Source organism: Ictidomys tridecemlineatus, chromosome 7 (genome assembly GCF_052094955.1).
Source record: "Ictidomys tridecemlineatus isolate mIctTri1 chromosome 7, mIctTri1.hap1, whole genome shotgun sequence".
Lineage (NCBI taxonomy): Eukaryota > Metazoa > Chordata > Mammalia > Rodentia > Sciuridae > Ictidomys > Ictidomys tridecemlineatus.
In genome coordinates, this window is record NC_135483.1 from 19,957,037 (window position 1) to 19,976,945 (window position 19,909).

The 19,909-nt window shown below is 38.4% G+C and overlaps 1 long non-coding RNA gene across 1 annotated transcript; it reads left to right on the forward strand.

Annotated features, from left to right (window-relative positions):
• Window positions 1-392: 392 nt before the first annotated feature.
• On the forward strand, window positions 393-17,976 carry LOC120892913 (uncharacterized). The gene is made up of 2 exons (XR_005737731.2): window positions 393-5,798; window positions 14,140-17,976. It is a non-coding gene; the product is annotated as an uncharacterized LOC120892913 (long non-coding RNA).
• The last annotated feature ends 1,933 nt before the right edge of the window (window positions 17,977-19,909 follow it).

The following is a 19,909-nucleotide window of genomic DNA, read 5'->3' on the forward strand; positions in this document are numbered from 1 at the left end:
TAATGAGGCTAAGACTCTTCCTTTTCTTAAACATGACAATCTCTAATATGAATGACCCTAGGTAAAGAACAACCTATATAGATTATTTTCTGAAGTTATAAAAATTATGAATTCTCTCTCTCTCTCTCTCTCTCTCTCTCTCTTTCTCTCTCTTTGTCTCTCTGTATAAATAAACTTCAGCTATATTTCTGCTGAAGGACGTAGGAAGCATAAAAGGCCTTTCAGAAATATCATGGCCTTGTGCTTTTCTAACCATATTCTTGGACCAAATTTACCAATAAGATGGACTGATTTTACTGTCTGCATTCAATTTGTAAGAAATGACTGGGCTTAATTTGATCCCATGTCTTTAATAAAAACACAAAGCATTAGTACATATTTATGAAGCTCTTTATGATCTAATTTAGAAAAATAGCCAATTTAAAAAAAATGCTCAATAGTAGAGCTGAAGAAAATAGAGAACACTTTGAGATCTCCTTCACTCGTGACTTATAGATCTTAGACAGGAGGGCACTAAAGGTGCTTGGAAACCAGGAAGCGTACGGGTCCCACCTGTGCAGTATTTGGCAGCATTTTTGTGGATAGAGTGGAACTAAGACTTTGCAGCCAGGTGAGCAGTTCACAGCTGGCCACAAACCAAAGAGGAAGTGTACCCAGGTGGGCATGTAGAAAACAGGAGGCTGCAGACACTCAAGGGCAAAATCATACAAGGGCTCAAAGTCTGACTGGGCAGGCTCCCATAAACTGCGAATGCCACGGGGAGGGAAAGGCAGGGAAAGCCAGGGAACCAGAAACTCTGCAAGCTGCAAAAGCCCAGTTCCAGTGACAAAAGACCTCGATAACAGAGACCAAACCCTGTTTATGATGTAGCCGGAAAGGCATGAGCCAAAGAATCTGACCTCAGACTCCTCCCTGGTTTCTGTGGCTCAGCCTCTGAGTTCCCGAGTGCTTGACACAGAGAAAGGAGAAATGGGCCACCATGGAGTTTAATGACTCACCTACAGAATAGGTATTTTACTGGCCTTATGTTGTAAGGATCAAAATGAATGTAGTAAAGGTACAGGAAATGTTTAACATGCTTTATAAACAGATAAAGAGAGTTCCCTTTTCTCATTTTCAACACCCACCTTCCACGTTCACTTTTAGCTGGGGCAGGAGGCGGGGAATGATGAAAGCAGGTGAAAGGCTGTGCTTCTTGTAGCTTGAAAGTAAAGTGAGAAGCAGGAGAGAAGGGTGTGCACTGGCACAGGAATTGGGCATTTGCCAGGAAGGGTTGGATGTTTAAATTGTGGGCAGGTTATGGAAGCAGCTTCCAACTGGAAATTCCAGTTGGCACCAGCATGGTGTCATATTTTCTATTTTGAACTAAAATAACTTACTGTTTTAAAAACTCCTTGCCAATTTGTCTCTAAGATCCCTTGACCTTATTTCATTGTCAATGAGGTTTCTGCCAAGAGGAGATACATCTGGTGGCAAATATGTACGCATGTGCAATGGCAAGTGTCAGGGAAGAGCATCAACCTGAAATTGTGTTTGCAGAGCAAGTCCACTCTACTCTTTTTACTAAGCTAATACGTATTATTTGATGTGGTGCTTGATGCAGAAAACTGTCCCCTACAAAAGTTGATCTGAAATTAATTTCTGACCATGCCCTTCTCTTGTCATTACCTTCACTGATCCCACACCCTCCTTCCCACACTGGTGCCCAAAGGAGGAAATACGGACCCCTTAATATGTCAGATGAATTTATGTGGCCTTACTGATCACCTTTCCGCCTCTCATGCATAGCCTGAGGCCAAAATAAACTATTTGAGATTCCAGTATTATCCCTTGTTCTCTCTGGATCTTTGTAAGTGGCATGAACTTAATCTGCAAAGTTTTTGTCTTTCCATTCCATATGTTCAAACTCCTACTGATACTTGACATCTGTGTTTGGAAATCACTTTATCACCAGGAAGTGTCCCTGAATCTCCTATGGCTGATCCAATCCCTCTCTTACCCTGTGCTTCTGTAGTACCCACTGCTTATACCTAAATATGCAGAAAAAAATCCACTGTGTAGTACTTGCCTATATATCAATCTCTATTTTCCACAAAAACTGAATGTGTAAGAGAGAAGAACTGCCTAGTCAACCTGCATCCCAAACACTTAATAGGTATTAGCTACTCAATAATTATGTATTAAATACATAAAAGAATAAACTGACCTTGAACATTTTAAAAATTTCCCAACAATTACAAAAATAATCAAAAGCAATTTTGGCAACCATGAAACAAGAAAACACATACTGCAGCATCAGTAGCCCCTGATCAAAAATAGTTCAAAGTTTTGCAGAATGTCCAAGAAAACTTTATGAGGTAAAAGTATATCATTGAAGTGTCTAACTTCTAGGTACATATACATAGGCATGGGAATACTTTCATATAAACCTGTGAAAATTATGAAAACAATTGTTGAAAGTTACTCAGCATAACAAACTTTCATGAAACAGGAATGAAGTCATGTAATGAAACAAACAGTAGTGCTACCCAACATGATAAACAGTCAATAAGTGGTAGCTAATCATATGATGTTGTTTTTTTACACCTGTGAAATGCTCAGGTTACTGGGTTCTGTACTGCCTGTCTATTTCACTTTTATTTTGGTGTTACATATGTAAAGTGACACTACTGCCTAAGAAAAGGACTGAGTTTTGCTGTCCAAGTTCATCTCCATTCATTCAACATTCTTTTTTAAAGCCCAGGTTGGAATATCGTGCTGCATTATTGAGAATCTCTTCCCCATTGTTACTGAAAGAAGCTGCACCTCTGACCTTTGAGGATGCAAAAGAACAGACCTGTCACACGGACCAGGCAGCACATTGCATTTCAAACCTCCCCAACCTTTCTCAAGGCCCTTCACCACTGCTTTCTCATTTTTCAGTCTCTGCACAGACTCTGCCTCCCTTCCCACTGTTAGGGATGTTCCTACTGAAGGCCCTTTATTTCATGGAAGCCCTGCATCCTGCCCCAGCCCAACCCTGTCGATTCCAAGCTCAGCAGGAAATTGCCTCCTTGAATTCTAAATCTCACTCTCCTTAGCTGTTTTCCTGTTTGACTAGAAATTTGCTCAAGTCTCTATACATTCAAACCAAAAACAAAACGCAACAAACTCTCTCCTTTGCCACAATGTCCCTTCTCAGCTCCTATGTTTTTCACCTTTTTGTGGCTACAAATCTCTAGAAAGAGAAGCTTGCGTTTCCATCTGTGACTTCCTTACTTCTCTTGGGCCCACTTCAGTCTGCCTCCTGGCCCCATCTTCCACTCCACTGCTCTTCTTAAGGTCTACAAATACCAAATCAAACCATTCATATTTGTTTGTTTGTTCTACCTTTGTTACATTTAACTTATTTCCAGTAGCGACTTTCCCTTCTTCTATTCGATTTCTCTTCAATGCTCTTTGAAGTTTGGTTTTCCATGGTTTTGCTTTGGGGACTCAACTTTTTTCAGTCTATATTCTGCAGGAGAGCTCACCTATTTGTACAATTTCAACTGCCTCTACCTCTCATGCAGATTAATATTCCTATTTGTATTTCCAGATGCGTCCATTTTCTGATCTCCTATATATCTAATGGCCTACTACATATATTCATTTGGGTGCTCCATGGGCATCTCAAATGCTTAACGTCCAAAATCAAATTCAGATTTCCCCATAATTTTACTCCAAATGTGTTACATAATTGGGTGGATCATCAAGTCAGAAGTCCTGCTCTTTTAATGAAATATACATCTACTACGAACCTACTATATGCAACGGTGGTAGAGCCCAGATTAAAGAAATGATCACTACTCCTAAGGAGCTTGCCTTCCAGGAGGGAGATCTGCGTATTGCTCCATTTTATTTATATTGGAATCTCACTGGATTTGCCTCTTCACTGTCTCTGTCTGTGACCTCCTTTCTAATCCCATTCACAGACTTGTTTTAAATAAAATGTTTGACATTGCTGTCCGGAGAAAAAAGGAATAATGAGGTTTCTAAGCCTTCAATGTCTTTGTTTCCAATTTGGTCTAGTACAGAAAAGCTTATTTCCTCTTCTTCCTGCTCTCGGTGGGGTGTTTCCCTTAATCCCCTTTACCCTTCCTTTATGTCCTTATTCTTCCCCAATCTTGATGATTTATGAGTCTCCTATGAAGGAAGCTTACCCTTCAGTGATAGAGCCTCACCCAGAAAGAATTGGAGTTTTCATAATCCCTTTGACTTTGATTGGTATTACTGATACTGTCTTGGTCACTGTTTTTCCTCAGACCTTATCAATCAGTTTTTACCATATAGGATGAATCTCTCCATTTTATTCCTCTATACGTACGTGATGCGTTTTGTGATTTGAACAATGGAATTTACGGCTATGGATTCTATTCTCAGGCAGCCACATTATCATTTGTTAACATATCAACATTTCAGGATCAGAGTTTTAGGGATAAATAATTCTATGGGAGTTAAATCTAGAAACAATGTATTATAAAATGACGGTGAAGTTTGTATACATGCAGAAAGTTAGCTGATGATTCCAGGGTAGATTCCTCACTGTCCCAGGTGCCTTTGGTCACTTGAGTGCCAGCTCAGACTCCCTAGCTCTTCCTGTTATTCTCTTGACTTTCTGTCCTGGGGCCTTCTCCTAATCCTCAGGAGGATGCTCAGCCTACATCAGTGGCCCACAGACATGTGTGAAAGAGTTAATCCCCATGGAGTCAACACTGAGTGGTGATGATTCTCCAGGCTTCTGTCTTGCAGGATTGTAAGGGGTCCTAGCAGAATCTAGCCTTGTCAACGATGGCAGCCATCTTGAAAGAACACTCACGCTGATTTCCCTTCTTCACTATTTTATTTTTCCAACTCCCTCCTTTTTGAATCCTGAATGCCCCACCAAATAAACCATTGCTTCAAAGACTGTTTCAGGCTCTGATTTAGTGAGAAATTCAATCAAAGACCCATGCATTTGAAAATGTTATGGATTCACATGACTAATAACTATATAGTTAGGCAGCATTTTCTCCAGTGATTTGTTCTTGGATTGAAAAACCTCCTGATCTCCCTTACTCTTACCCCTTTGAGTTTGGCTCCTGGGTAGATGATATTTTCTACCATAAAATCCTTCACTTCTTTTATCCTTGAGCACATTGTTGAATTGTCTGCCTTACCCCCTGGATCAGCAGCTGTGTGACGACAGGATTCAATTTTGTTTTATTCATTTCGATATCTTTAACCTTTTGCCTAGGGCAAAATATTACTTGAAATTAATCATATGAAACCACTATTCATTTCAATATAGGTTCTCAATAAAGGTGTGCCGAATATACAAATTTAAGGAAAATCATATTTAAAATATCAGGAATTGGTCCTGAGCTGTTCCCACCTCCTGCAGTTCCCTACTCAGGGAAACAGGGCAGACCAAATGTGCCAGGAGTCTCATGGCAGGAAGCCTATAACTTCTTGTCCTGTGAATGCAGTAGCCACACCCAGAATGTAAGCAAAGCCAGAGGTATTAAAAAAAGAAAAAGAAGAACATGACTATAGATATCATTCTATAAAGTACTTTGCTAGAATCAGCTCATTAATCCTGTCAGCAACCCCACACGCAGATGCTGTTTTTATTCTCATTTTACCGAGGGGGAAATCAAGACAGAGAGTTCAAGTGGCTTGCTGAGACTCATGTTTCCTGCTGATGGCTGTGCCCAGATTCAAGCTCAGTGTAACACCAAACCTCACCCTCCACTACTCTTGAGAAACAGCGATCCTGGTAAAGGCATTGGCAGGACCAGGTAACTTAAAAGAAATGTTTGTGTGTCTGCCTGTCCTGGTTGGGAAGGAAGTTTCTGAGATATGGCATGCTAAACAATTAATAGTTTCATATCTGTGAAAGATTTCCTAGTGCAACTGAGCTCAGTGAGCTGCATATTTTATATAAAGGACATAATTCTACTGATAATTATTTTTCCTGCAAAGAAATAAGTCATGTTTTTTTTTTTCAAGGATAGAAGGAGAAACTTATTGTCAGAACACTGACATTTACCTATGTAAATTTAAACAGTTCCTGAAGGTCATGGGAAACAAGTGGCAAAGAGAATGGTTCTGTTTGAAAATAAAATGATCATATAAAAGCTCCTTTGGAACGCTAACATTCTATTAAAGCATAACTAACATATTTAAGCCATTATTGTGCCATTGTAAATATGCTTTTAGATTTTTATATTACAGACAACTTCCTGAACTCCATTATTTTGCAAAATCAAATCATTATTTTGGTGAAAATAATGATAGGTAGGTTTTGTTGGTAGATGTATCAGCGATTGTCTTGCAACTTGAATGCAGTCATTGAGAACCCAGAGTTTTTGTTATAATGAAGACTGTCAATCTAGTCTTTTTGAGACAACTTGTATGATGCTGCCACATTTACATTGGTAAACACTTGGACACATAAATTTCTAAGATAGCTTATTCTGGTGTTTTAGCTGAACTTCTAATCATCAAGAGGCCAAGTTTCCATGGTAAATGAAAGACGTCAATAGTAAGTGAATATGCCTTCTTACACATCACTCAGAATGTTTTACCACAGTGTAATATCCTTTTTATTATTGGGCAAGCCAGTGATGTCCAAGCTCATCGTAAGGCCCATCTGCAGTTTTCTTCCTTATCACTCCAGAAACGAGATAGATGATGCAGCATACTCAGGTTCCACATTTCCTAAATGTTTAACATTGTAAAAGCTAAATGGAACTTTGATTCAATGTGTTAAAAGTCAGTTATTTACAAGACACATCGATGGTTACTGCAAATAAATAAAGCTGCTGATTATGCATGCTCAACATACCCTTTTAGAGTGAATCAGAAGTAGAAAGGACTACCTGGGAGCATTATAAACTGGAAGGGAGATTGTACACAAAATGTAGCTCAAGGAGACCATGTTCCTGGGTTCACTCAAATGAGGGAATATGGTAAATATTTATTGTGCAGCTAGACTGTGCCTATGTCTAAATACAGGCTCCGAATAATTCAGTGGTCATTCAACATGTAATTAAAAGAGTTGCTATCACATACCAGGCATTGCACTGAGTGTGGGGGACTTAATATAGAGCAATACAGACTCAATCTTTGCCTCAAGAAGGTACATTTAGAGGGGAGACTACAAACATAAACACGGAGAAGGCTCGGGCCAACTGTTTCCAGGGTTAGGTATCTTCTCTTCCAGACTCTCTTTTCTCTTTTCTCCATCCAACTGTGCACCCAGGAAGTTGGTCTGTGAGCACAACATAATGGACTCCTTTTCCCTGTGACTGTGTGTTGTACTTGTCCAGCAGTGGCCAAAGACTGAAGGTAGAAAATATGGTGAGATCGGTTTCTTCCCTACATGGTAGCTGCAGGCTGGCTGAGACCATCTAAGAAAACCTTACAGCTTCTTTCAACTAGCCCTTTCTGCACTAATTTCTAGTACATGCTTTCTCTTTTGGCCCTTTTAGACCTTTAGGTTGACCTACTGTTATCAGCTTCTAGATACTGTCATGTTCATGTGGTTTCCTTGCTCACATGCCTTAAAAATGGCACCTTTATTCATCTGTCTTTGTCTCCATGTGTATATAACATTTGTATCCTGCTGACACTCAGACTGTACAATCCCTAAACTAGCCACTGAAGTAGAGCCTTCTGTTTACCTACAATAAATCTTTGTAGGGAGAAGTCTGTGCAGTTTTGAGGTTAATTTACAGAACAGCTGTGCTTACATAATATGGTCACTAACCCTGCTGAAGCAGGGTGTGGAGGTTTTAAGTACCATTGAGATCTACAGGATCAGAATAGGCCATTTCAAGTAGTATAAATTTCTCTAAATGAAAGTTTTGGAAAAGAATAAAGTACGGAAGTAGGCTACATAATTCAAGGATGCTTCTACATATGACTCTGCTATATGCTCAGAGTTAGGCAAACATGGCTGCTTAAAATGAGAATCTGCAATAAAGATGGTCCTTGGCACTAATTCATTAATGTATTAGGTAAATTAGACACTGGATAGGAGATGTTCCTTAGTCTGACCCCTAGAGAGCTTCTGTTACATATACGGAGGGCCCATGGCACTTTCCCTAGTTTGCATAGATAAATATTCAGAAATCATTTTTCCCTTCCCTTTGTATTGTTTTTCTTTAAGTAGAGAGTTGAAGCTTATTGAGATATATAGCAGAGTCATATGTAGAAGTTAGAGTCTTGCCAGAAATTTGGTTTAAGTTATATAATTCAGAAGACTACACAAATCTTCTAACGATTAAAATGAAAGCATCAGATATTGGTTACCTTAGATAGTGGGTTACTATTATTATTATTGATATTATTATTTTTCTTTTTCCTCAATTTATAGTTCAGACCCTCACATAAACTGAAGGTACAATAAGCATTTACTGAATGAATGAGCAGAATAATGAAAGGAATATTAATAAAAACCAAAATGAATTCCATTGGCTTTTCTTCAAATTACTGAATTGTAAACTTAATTTTTAGATAAATGTATCAGAATTTTTCCAGGTAAATGATTATCATTCTTCAAAGGAATTACCTTGGGGGTAAAGTGGGAAGTAAGCAAGACTATTTCAATAATTCTACTTTTATTCAAAGTATTTTACTAAGTACCTTTTCCATAGGCAGTCATACATTCTCTTAAATAGTGGCAAATCTGAGTCCTTTGTAAAATGATTCATTTTTTTATTACTGTTAAAATTATGCAGAGTTAACTTTTGCATGTAGGATGAGTGATCAAACTAGGTTATTTAAGCAAGGCATGATTATAAAGTAATGATAACTTTTAAAAATGATAAGGTTCAAATATAATCAGAAATAATTGAATTTCAACATGTGGAAATTCCAGAAATATTCTGTGCAATACCAGAAACTGTTGAAAATGTTGCACAAGAGTTGTCACAGAGGATGAAGAAGAAGCAGACTCCAGAGCTTGGCAGATGGACTTAAACCCCTCCGTGGCCAGTTATCCACTGCATGGATCTTTGAGGCTATGATTCCATCCACAACAAAGAATGGTGTTGGCTACCTTAGGAGTCTGCTACTAGAGTTGGTCTGTGATCTGTGCCATATCCTCACCTAGAATGATCTTGAAAATAATTTGAAGTTCTCAACTCAGGAATGCACTGAAGTATATCCACTGTACTTGAGTTTGAAGGAAAAGACACAAGTTGTACAGCTGGAGCCAAGCATGAGGTGACACACAGTGGATAAGTGTTAAAAAAGTAAAAAGATGGCTTCAACCTTATCCTGTGGCTGCAGAAAGCATCCTATCAACATTCATGCTCTGTATATAGCCATCTCTTGGAAGTGTTTATTTAGAATATGATGGCATTTGGCAAGGAACTAAGATTTGGAGATTCTCCAATAGTTGGCTAATACCTGCCTGGATTCAAGAAGGCATTATGCCAAAGAGATATTCTTGGAAAAATCATTCTGTTTATTTCCAAAAGACTTTCCACTAAATCTCAGTAGAGTCTTCATGCTGTATAATGCTGTGAGAAAGCCTTTATTGTGGCCTATACTCATCAAGACGGCTGGACTCCTTGGTCCCATGTCTGTAGGTCTACACCTTCATCTCAGTTTTCGATTTTAACACTATGCTGTTGGGTAAAATAGGTCCCAAAGAAAAGAAAAGAGAATATTTGTTTAGTTATACTTCTTGTACCAATAATTCAGAAATCTGGCCTAAATTGTTCTTTGAGGACATCCCTAGAAAGTGACAAATCTCTTATGGAATAGAAGGGTAGAGATGAGCCCACACACAGTTGTCCCCATGAATCCTGTTTGTGCCAGCTCCCACTGCAAACTTCCCTTTCCAATTGAATCCATTCAGATTTTCAGTTCCAACACAGCCCTTTATCATCTCGATGCCCTTTTTATTATCTGCGAGTACTAATCCTTGTATCTGGAAATGGAGATCTCTCACTTCCTGAACTTTGTTGCAGGGAGGGGGCTGTGTGTGACTCTCATAAAGTGTTAACTCCCCTACAAAGCTTCTTTCAGCCTCATTTGTTACCTCCCATCGGGCACTTTGATCTCAAAGATCTTAAGAAATTTTTGATATACACCAAGGCAAGAAAACTAAAAGGAGAAAACAGAAAAGTCAAAAGAATAAAAGAGAATCGACCAAATAGATAGATTCTCAGATAGAAGCAATTATCTTGTCTGTCCAGCAATTCTCATTTTCTTCTTCTGGTCACTTGTTCTGCACCCTCGGGTATTTTTTTTTTTCACCCTTAATGGTCTAAGAGTGAGCAAAGAAATTCAAAGTGATAAACCTTACTGTCTGACTTGAATTGATTGGTCTGGAAAGTACTCTTCACTTCAATTGGCCAAATAAGAGATCTCATTGGTTGTTTAATTTCGGGCAGAAGAAACAGCAGGGGTCAGTCATTTTCTGGCTAGGGCTTTGAATGATTGAAAATTCCACACCTCCTGTTGGTGGGAAAATCTTTTCTAAGAAAATAAAGCAATATGTGAAGAGAAGATATATAGCACATTCTGGAGACAATGGAATTTCTATTTCTTCTTATATTCTAGGCTATATTTGTTCTTTTTGTGGTTACAAATCATCCATTTTTTTGGGGGGGGGGTGGGGTTCAACTAGTTTCTTCTCCAGAAAGAAGTTTGACTTAGGAAATCGTTTAAAAAATAAACACTCCATAAACCATCACTGTAGGGCCAACAGGAAGTCCTAGAATTGCCCACCGGAGATCCTGAAGTTGAACCTGGTTCCAGAGTGGATATTGTCCTTGCCTGGCTCTATTGAGAACTAAATTAGAAAGAATTGAGGTCTGGGGCAAGGGAGAAATTGGAAAGGAGGAGGCCTTCCAAAAGAAGCTGTTGACCCCTACGAGCCAGTTCCAGAGTGAGCAACAAAAATAACAGACCAAGTTGAAGCACAGAGTCTTCAACTGCTCATAATCCAATAGAGCAAGCACATCAGAAGTAGTTGTAAAGGACAGGATCTATTTTGCAGATGCTGACACTCAGTTACTAAGAAGCCAGTGCCCAAAAGTAAGGGTGACTATGACTCCACTAGCAGACATGAAGGGTGCTGCGGAAGGGGTGGTGTAGATACGGATAAAAGGTTTTGTCACTCAAGACAATGAGATGAATAAGAGCTTATTACAAAGACAGTGTCTTAATTCTTCATTTGCATCATCTCTTGGTCCAATGTCAATACTTCTATTTCAGGGGTGAGGCTCCCACATTAACAATAACACAAAGCCCAGTGAGGTTACATCCCCATTTTAGAACACAAAGCATGAGAAAAACCAAATTTATACGATCATTATGTTTGAACACTAAAGCATTCTTCACTCTACAAAAGATGTACCACAGCATGTCTCTAATCAACAGTAACCTCCTTCCAATATAGTTAAGTATAAGTCAATTTGTGTATAGCCATCCAGGAAATGTCACTTACACGAAGAAAGACAAACCAGTAAGAACAAATAAATTGTCCAAGGTGTTTAGAATTCAAAGGTTGTACACAAGTTCACTTCTTTCCAGGTACATCCTATTTACTACTTTAATAGTTCTAAGCTCTTCTCTGCTTATTTATTCATCCTTACAGTTAAGATGGGAAGGTTGGAGGCTCTTCAGCTGGGTCTTTAGAACTTAACACCCCAAATTAGGAGTTCACTAACACAGTAGCAAGGACTATTGTGCAGAGAAAAGTAACCACAGTCTCTTAGATGAGTGGGTAGAGTCCTTCAGCACAGAAAGCACTTTTCCACTAAGTATTTTACATGAGCCTTATTACTTTGAAGCTTCTATTATTAGTTTTTTTCTTTTTAAAAGATGATGAAATGAGACAGGGACATTAAATGACTTGCTGGAGACTGTCTAAGGGAGTAGTGCATGGAAAGCCAGAATCTATAACCTATTCTTGGGACAATACAGCTACTTCACACCAGAACACCTTATCTGTCCTTGAATGAGCTTGTAAATGACAGTAACAAATTCCTCTTAAGGCAGTTTCCTGTTGTCCAAGCATGATGCTGCATAATTGGCCCAGGATTGAAAATTGTTCAGAAATCAAAGCCCCAAATGCATTCAGACAGTTTTTCAATTGTTTGACACCAACCTTTCCTTGGATCTGATCCAGCTGTCAGGTAACTGACAATAATGCCCCCAGTTCCTAGCTGGTAAATTAACTACTGCTATTTGTTTGTGTTTAACTAATTTAGCAAAATATGTGTATTCTACAACTAGCTCAACTATATGCTAAACTAGAAAATTTGGGTTTTGCTTTGCAGGAATAAGTCAGAGAAGAATTTTTAAATACCAAGTCTGGGGCTGGGATTGTAGCTCAGTGGTAGAGTGCTTGCCTAGCATGTGTGAGGTCCTGGGTTCAATCCTCACACCACATAAAGATAAATAAATTAATTAGAGGTATTATGTCAATCTACAGCTCTCTCTCTCTCTCTCTCTCTCTCTCTCTCTATATATATATATATATATATATATATATATATATAATAAAGTCCATAATTACATACTTATTTTTTTATTGATTTTAAAAAAATGACAGTGGAATTAATTACAATTCTTATTACACATATACAGCACAACTTTTCATATCTCTGGTTGTATATAAAGTATGTTGGCACCAATTTGTTTCTTCATACATGTACCTTGGATAATGATGTCTATCACATTCCACCATCCTTGCTAAGCCCCGTCCCCTCCTTTTCCCTCCCACCCCTCTACCTTTTTAGAGTTTTTCATCACGACTCTATTTTTGTGAGTCTCTAAAATATATAGTCATTGTTTTTATAATGGTAAGTTTGATTTATTGAGCAAATACCCCAAATAATACAGTTTCTCCAGCTTATCAAAAATATTAGATAAAATTTAGAATGTGTTTATATTTCATACAGGAAAAAAATGGGAAGTAGAAGAATAGTTGATTAGCTTAATAAATAGCTAGAAAAGAATTTTCTCTAGTCATCAGTTTAATCATATCATTCTTCTTTCCCAACTAGGAAGCTTTAATTTTATGTATTGAAGCAGTTTGTATAAGGGAACAAAAATTGGTAGGTAGCTTTCTCTGAACAGTTTTATATACATATTTATCATCCCAGGATAATAATAAAAGGAAGCACTCAGTCACTTCACGCTGGAGAACTGGGGATAGAGCATCTAGCAACCAGTATGTATCTTTAAAATCTGTGCTACCCCCAATCATAGTTACTTTGGTCATTTTTGTAGAGTCCCTTAGTGGGAATGTTCTATCTCCAGCTAACTGGAATCTGAAAAGATAAAGGCTTTCTGAATACTCTTGTGGCAACAGTTGTTTCCAATTTAAAATCACTATCTGTACAGTTATTTGCTGAGGCCTTTCTCTTCAGTCAAATTATATATGTATAAGACCTAAGACTTCTCACTTAATTTTAGATTTATTTATGGGGCCAACTCACAGCAAGAATTTCATGCTTTGAAAGTCCTCTTGAAATGATTTCTTGTTTTGCTTAATTTACAGTGTTGCAATATGCAGCTAGCTTTTCACATAAATACCATGTTGCCATGATAATCCTTTACATCTTACTTCACCTTACAGTTGGAAAATCTAAGTCTTCCATACGTTGTATCATTGTTTCTATGTTACATAATTAAGTCAATTAAACATACCTATGCATACTTAAAGCACAGGTTGTTATCAAAATTTCCTCACAGACATATGGCCCATCTCAATGGCCTCAGGGAGGGTGTCTCTCAAAGGTAACCAACCGGTGTTGGCACTTTATCTTGTCTGGGAATGAGATTTGTGTGGGTTGGGCTCCAAATGTTATTGAAGTTGCCTAGCTACCACATTTAGGGAGAGGAGAAACTGATAGTTTTGACAGCATTCAGCAATTTACCAGGGCCTCTCTTGACAGCTGGGTCCTCGGGAGTTTTCCATTTTCATCTAGCATGCCTTTAAGTAAGATTGGCTCTGCTGCAAAATGCTAAGGTGGATAGTTCTCTTCTGTTACTCCTGATTCACATCAGCGTTTAGTAGTTTTTAGGCTAACATATAGATCAGAAGTAAATTTTAAAAGTATGATTTTTTTCTTTTTTTTTTTTTTTTTTTTTTTTTTTTTTTTTTTTTAGCTCTTCTGGTGCTCTAAGGTGCAATGGAGAACTGTCAGAGGGCACATGAAGCTTGCTCTGAGAGAACGGAGATGCTGAGAGGAGCTTCCTGGAGGAGCAGATCATCAATGCAGGACACAATGAATATGTTGGCCCAGAAAAAATAAAATAACCTGGAAGGCGGTTGACTCAAGAAAAAGAACCCAGCATGTTCAAAGGTCTCCAGAAAGCTTAATAAGGCTGACAGAAAGGCAACTGTAGAAAGGGACCAAGAAGGAAGTCTGGTTCAATTCATGTAACGTCTTAGATGAAATATTGAAAATTTTGACTTCATCCTGAAGACAAAAGGAAGTTTTTAAAAGACCTTGGTAGACAGGCTTCATAACCACAATTATGATTTTAAAGAGATCCTACCTGCTACTCCTGGGAAAGCAAATTGGTGACCCAAGAGAGACAGGAGTCCGCTTGGAAGAATATCCTATTTTCATTGTTCAGTCACAGACAGGAAATGAAGCATGCACTAGAACTCCAGGGATGGAGAAAGGGGGATTCTAAGAGCATTTTAGAAGCAGAATTGGCAGGATGGGGTGCCTGGTGTGCGAGGTCATAAAGGCAGGCAGGGATCAGGATGAATACACATTCTTACAAATGCATGTAAGGAACAGAGGAGGGCGAGCACTATTGGGAAAGCAGAGTTTTAGATGCTTCTGAGAAATTCAAACAGAGAGATTCTGATCTCTACATAGATTTGGGGACTCAGACATAGATTTGGGCTTGAGAAATGCACAACAATGGTAAATATGAGGATATTAGTGATTGCTTAGGAACTGAATGTGCAGAGGTTGGACGGAGCCCCAGAGAACTCCAGCATTTCACTGCTATTTGGAGGAGTATGACCTAGTAATGAAGATTAGCTTGAGCAGAGAGATAGAAAAGAAAAATCAAATGTAGAGGTGTCCGTAATGCCAAAGTAAATGATTGTTTCAAGAAAAAAATACAGACCCTTTCGAATGGGGCTATGAGATAAAATGAAATGAGGGTTTTAAAGATGATATTAGCATTGCTTGCTTTGGAAAGTACACTTCCTAGTAATATTTAAGTTATCAGTGACTTGGCAAAAGCTGTTAGTACATGTTAGGAAGAGATGGCTAAAAGGAGGAAGGGAAGTGAGAAATGATAAATATGGATAATTGTGGAATTTGACAGTAGAAAGTAAAATATTAGTAGAAGTAGAAGAGGAGTGACGTTTGAAGCTGAATACACACACACACACACACACACACACACACACACACACACCTGTGCACTTAAAAAGAATAGATGCACATAGTTGGCTGATGATGGGGTAAAGAGAGAACTAAACATACTTAGTTCCTTCTGAGGTTTTCAAAATGAAAGAAAGACTCAGGTATTGGAGTGGAATATTTTTGTAGGTTTTAAGACTAAGATTGAGGCAAATTTCATCTGTTGACTTCTGTTTTTCTGTGAATTCAGGGGATTACTTGAGGTTTTCTGCTGAGATAGAGCAAAATGTTTCATAAGCAAAATCTATTATTTCCTACATGTATCTTTCTATGTTCCCATCAACCAAGAGAATCAATACTTCTCTTATATCCCCAGTTCTTCACAGCCAAATCTCAAGGCTCTCCCTATAAGCAGACACCAATGCTAAGCCCTTGTGATGATGGAAGCCATTATTATGTATTTCTCGCTAAAACCTGAGATGGTTTTCTGTTATCATTGTCCATGTTCTCTATCCTGGATGAGCTCTGAGTTGCACTAGCTCTTCCTGACTCATGGTTTGGGGCTCATGCAGATCTGGGATGGTTCTATATTTGTGTTCATTGCTCTTGCCTAGTTGCTTTATCTGGTCACGAGCATGAGAATTAGGTGAGAAAGAATACCGTTCCCTCTTCATTTCTATATAATATTACCCCCGTTTTTTCTTTTATCTTTTTTTTCCTTTGCATCATCTAAAAAGTGTAAGGAGAAGAAAATGGAAACTTGTGTGGGTAGGCCAATGAGCAAGTAAATCACTTTTGGTGTCTTAGAAATTTTCAGTATATGGTGATTCTACCAACAAATGCCACAATTTCCTTAAACCTATCACTCATATGATAAAAGGAAAATGTATGATATTTCAATAGTATATCCAAATGGGGACATTTCCCTTCCTTTCTAATAAGTATACAGTATTCTAATAGAAAGTCCATTATTTCTCATTAATGAACCAATTAGAAAATTATTGCTGGGTTGCATAGACAAGAGGAACAGTCCTGACCAATAATGGCAGGGAAGAAAACCAGGAAATATCCTCTCTTTTTGTTCCTACTGTATTCTTAGAATAGTGTTTGTTGTCCATTCAAATTCTTGAGTTTATAATCCATGTTATTTAGTAATTTCAACTACAATAAGAAACATATGAAACATATAGCATAAAGATTCTTTGTAAAAGATGAATTTCAGCTTAGAAATGTTCAAAGAATGATATGTTAGAGAAATTACAGTTTTATAACTCCTAATCAGGCAGAAGAATGGTCTTTGAGAATCATGTTTGCTTATTTCCAGAAATAGGGGATGAATCATGATATATGTAGCAATGTCTACATAGGAAGTATATGGAATTCTTTCCTTTACAAGAATTTACATACTGAAGTATGAATTGCATTAGGAATGGATGCTTAATCTAAAAATAAACCATTTATGAAACAGAAAAAAATAAAGAAAAAATTCAAGAAGTGATAGACTATTTCAATAAGGAGATAGAGATCCTGAAGAAAAATGAGTCAGAAATCTTCAAAATGAAGGAATTTATAAACCAAATTAAAAATTCAATGGAAAGCATCACCAACATACTAGACCACTTGACAGATGGAGATTCAGGCAATGAAGACTTTGTCCCTCTCTTGAAAGGTATTCGCTTCTGAGTCTCAGGACTTGGTTTCATGTTAATTGGGTCTCCCTGTGTCTCCAGAGGCTTGGAGGGTAATGCTTCACCCTGGCTAGGGGCAACACTTTACTCTTCACCCAGCCCATCTGTCTTTCTGCGACCCTCCTCCTGCTCCTCACCCACCATGATTCCTCTGGCTGCACCTGGGCCCTCTCCTCTATTTTCTTTAGTCCAGGGAAAGGGAAGTGACTGGGTATCATACATTCTACAGCTTGGAATACCTGTTCAGGACTGGACCTCCATAAATGGGATCCTTGTGAATCTGGTATCTTTGAAGAAGCAGACTGGATGAGCCAGTTTAGGTGCCAGTGCCAAGAGTTGGTTCATAACTCAAAAGGTAAAGACACATTTGCCAAGGTTACTGGGAGAAGAGGTTGAAAATTTACCCTCTCCCTACCAGGATGTGCCTATGTCCATGAGAGATGACACTCTGCTTGGTGAAACTGGGGAATACGTATAGGAAGAAAGCTAAGGAAATCACAATAAAATAGTTATTTTGGATTTGGGACACTGGTGCTGAAGATATACTCTTATGAGAGTAAAATGAGGAAGAGCACATTAGTCACCACCTACTCTACATTACAACAATGTATATATGTAGCTGTAAATGAGGAAAATGAGGACACTGCCATCTCTTTATTGTCCTAGCTGATAGCTTCCTGAAATTATGATTGGCACAATATGTTGAAGTCACCCATGGTACCCTGCGATGGAAATCCATGGGAGAACTCCAAGACCTTCTGAGGGAGTTACGATGCAGCAGGCCCTTCATGCAGCAACCTGCACTGGTCCTGATAAAGAACCATTCACAGAAGAACTGAAGGACCATTCTCCAAGCACTTATGAGGCAGTATTATGGAACCCTGGGATCATTCCTGATCTGTTAATTGGCATTTGATTTTTTTTTTCTCAAGCCACACAGGTTATGGCTGTAGTGGATAAACGAAAAAGATGAGAAAGTGAGGTTACAGAGAATATATCTTAGAAGGGGGAGAACTAAAGGGGAAAGAAAATACAAGAGATCAAATGAGGAAAAGCAAGGACAATATGCCTTCGTGTTGGAAGGGCAACAATGGTCTTTGTTCTTTCACAAGGATATTTGCCTAGTCTACCCTATGTTATGGGATGGTGTTGGCACCTCTGAGCTGGACATAATCTGAATAAGTACCAATGTTTTATTATTGTATTGATGATGTGGCTTTAACATCTGTGTCTTTACTTTACCTGAGCTGAGACTGCAGCTCAAAGAGTGTTGGCAACCTCCAAGACGGACGATGGGGTTGGAGTGTAAACTCCTCCAAGTTGCAAAGACCTGGAGTGTCTCTCAGGTGCTCAGGGGTTATTTGGTTGTGTCCTGCTGTTGCTCATAAAAAGCAAATTTTTCCCAATTCCCAGACACAGACCTTTCTGGATGTTGAGATGTTTTCATCACTGTACTCCATAATTTAGGATTAATGTTAAAGACTCTGTATGTTTTAGTAAAAGCTTGATCTGGTGGGACTGGAAATTGGAACATCTCAAGTACTTCTATGAACAAAAGTCATTGTAGAGGAATTACAAGCCTTGGGTATATTAGCCCAAGCACACATCTATAAATATATTTTCCTGCCCTGATGGGTTGAATGGGTCCTTAGGAAATATCAGGGCAATAAATGAGTTCAACTCTGACATCTTTGGAAGAGGCAAAGATAATGAAAGACATTTGGGATCAATCTCCACATTGGAACAGACTGTGCTTTGCTATGGGAAGAGCAACAATGGACTTTGTTCTTCCATATGGTATTTACGTAGCTTGATAATAGGTTATGGGATGGCGGTGATAGCTCTGATCTTGTGGACAAAACCATAGGAGCTGCCAGAGGGAACCAATTGAGTCTGTTGGCCATGAGAATGGCAAAAGGGCCTCAATGAATTAGGTTGCTAGTCCATGGGCAAAGAGACTAGACCAAGACATACAAATAGGAAAAAAAAAAAAACCTACTAGTAGAGAATTTTTCATCGTTGCGTGAGTTTCTCACTTCATTATGGTCTATAACAACTTCATTGTTGTCATACTTTTCTTTGCACAAGGACATCTTGAACAAGAAATATGGTATTGTAAATGTGGTGGGACACAGGCTGGTACTATTCTCACTTAGATTGATCAGGTTGCTGATGTGTTGCTGAATAATCCAATTTGTATGTATTCACTCCTGTTGCATATTACCCTTAGAACTAAGGTATTTATATAACAGACAAATATCATAATAGATGTGCAGAATAAAATGATTCCTGGTTGTACATTGAGGTGCCTCTGTCCTCCTCTTCTCATCTCCTGTGGCATCTTCAGTCAGCCACTTTGGTGTAGAGGGAGCACATGTGAAAACTAGAGCCACAGCTGCAGCTCATGGACACAGCTGGACAACTGCTCTATGGAACTGAACATAAATGTATCTTCCTTTAAGGAAACCAAATAGCATGACTTCCATTATATGTGGAAATAAATAACTATGACAAAGCAAAAAAAAAAAAAAAAACAAGAGAGAATCATGTTTGATTCGTCCCATAGCCTGTGATTTCTGCAGAATCTCAGTGTCAGTCAGAACCTGCTTTTTGGAGTGAACCAATGTGCTCAGTTCTGGGGTCATCACTTTCTGGCAATGTGACCACAGGCTAGTTGCACAATCTCTTTAAGTTTCAAGTTTATTCTCTGTTAAATGGTGACATTAGTAGTAGTGTTTGTCTCTAAGGATCAAATGTTATAAGACTTAAAGTGTTTAATTTTCATTAAAAATCATAATAGCTACTCTGCAAGAGATACTGATTTAACATTCATTTTGGAATGGACATAGTTCTCGTGAC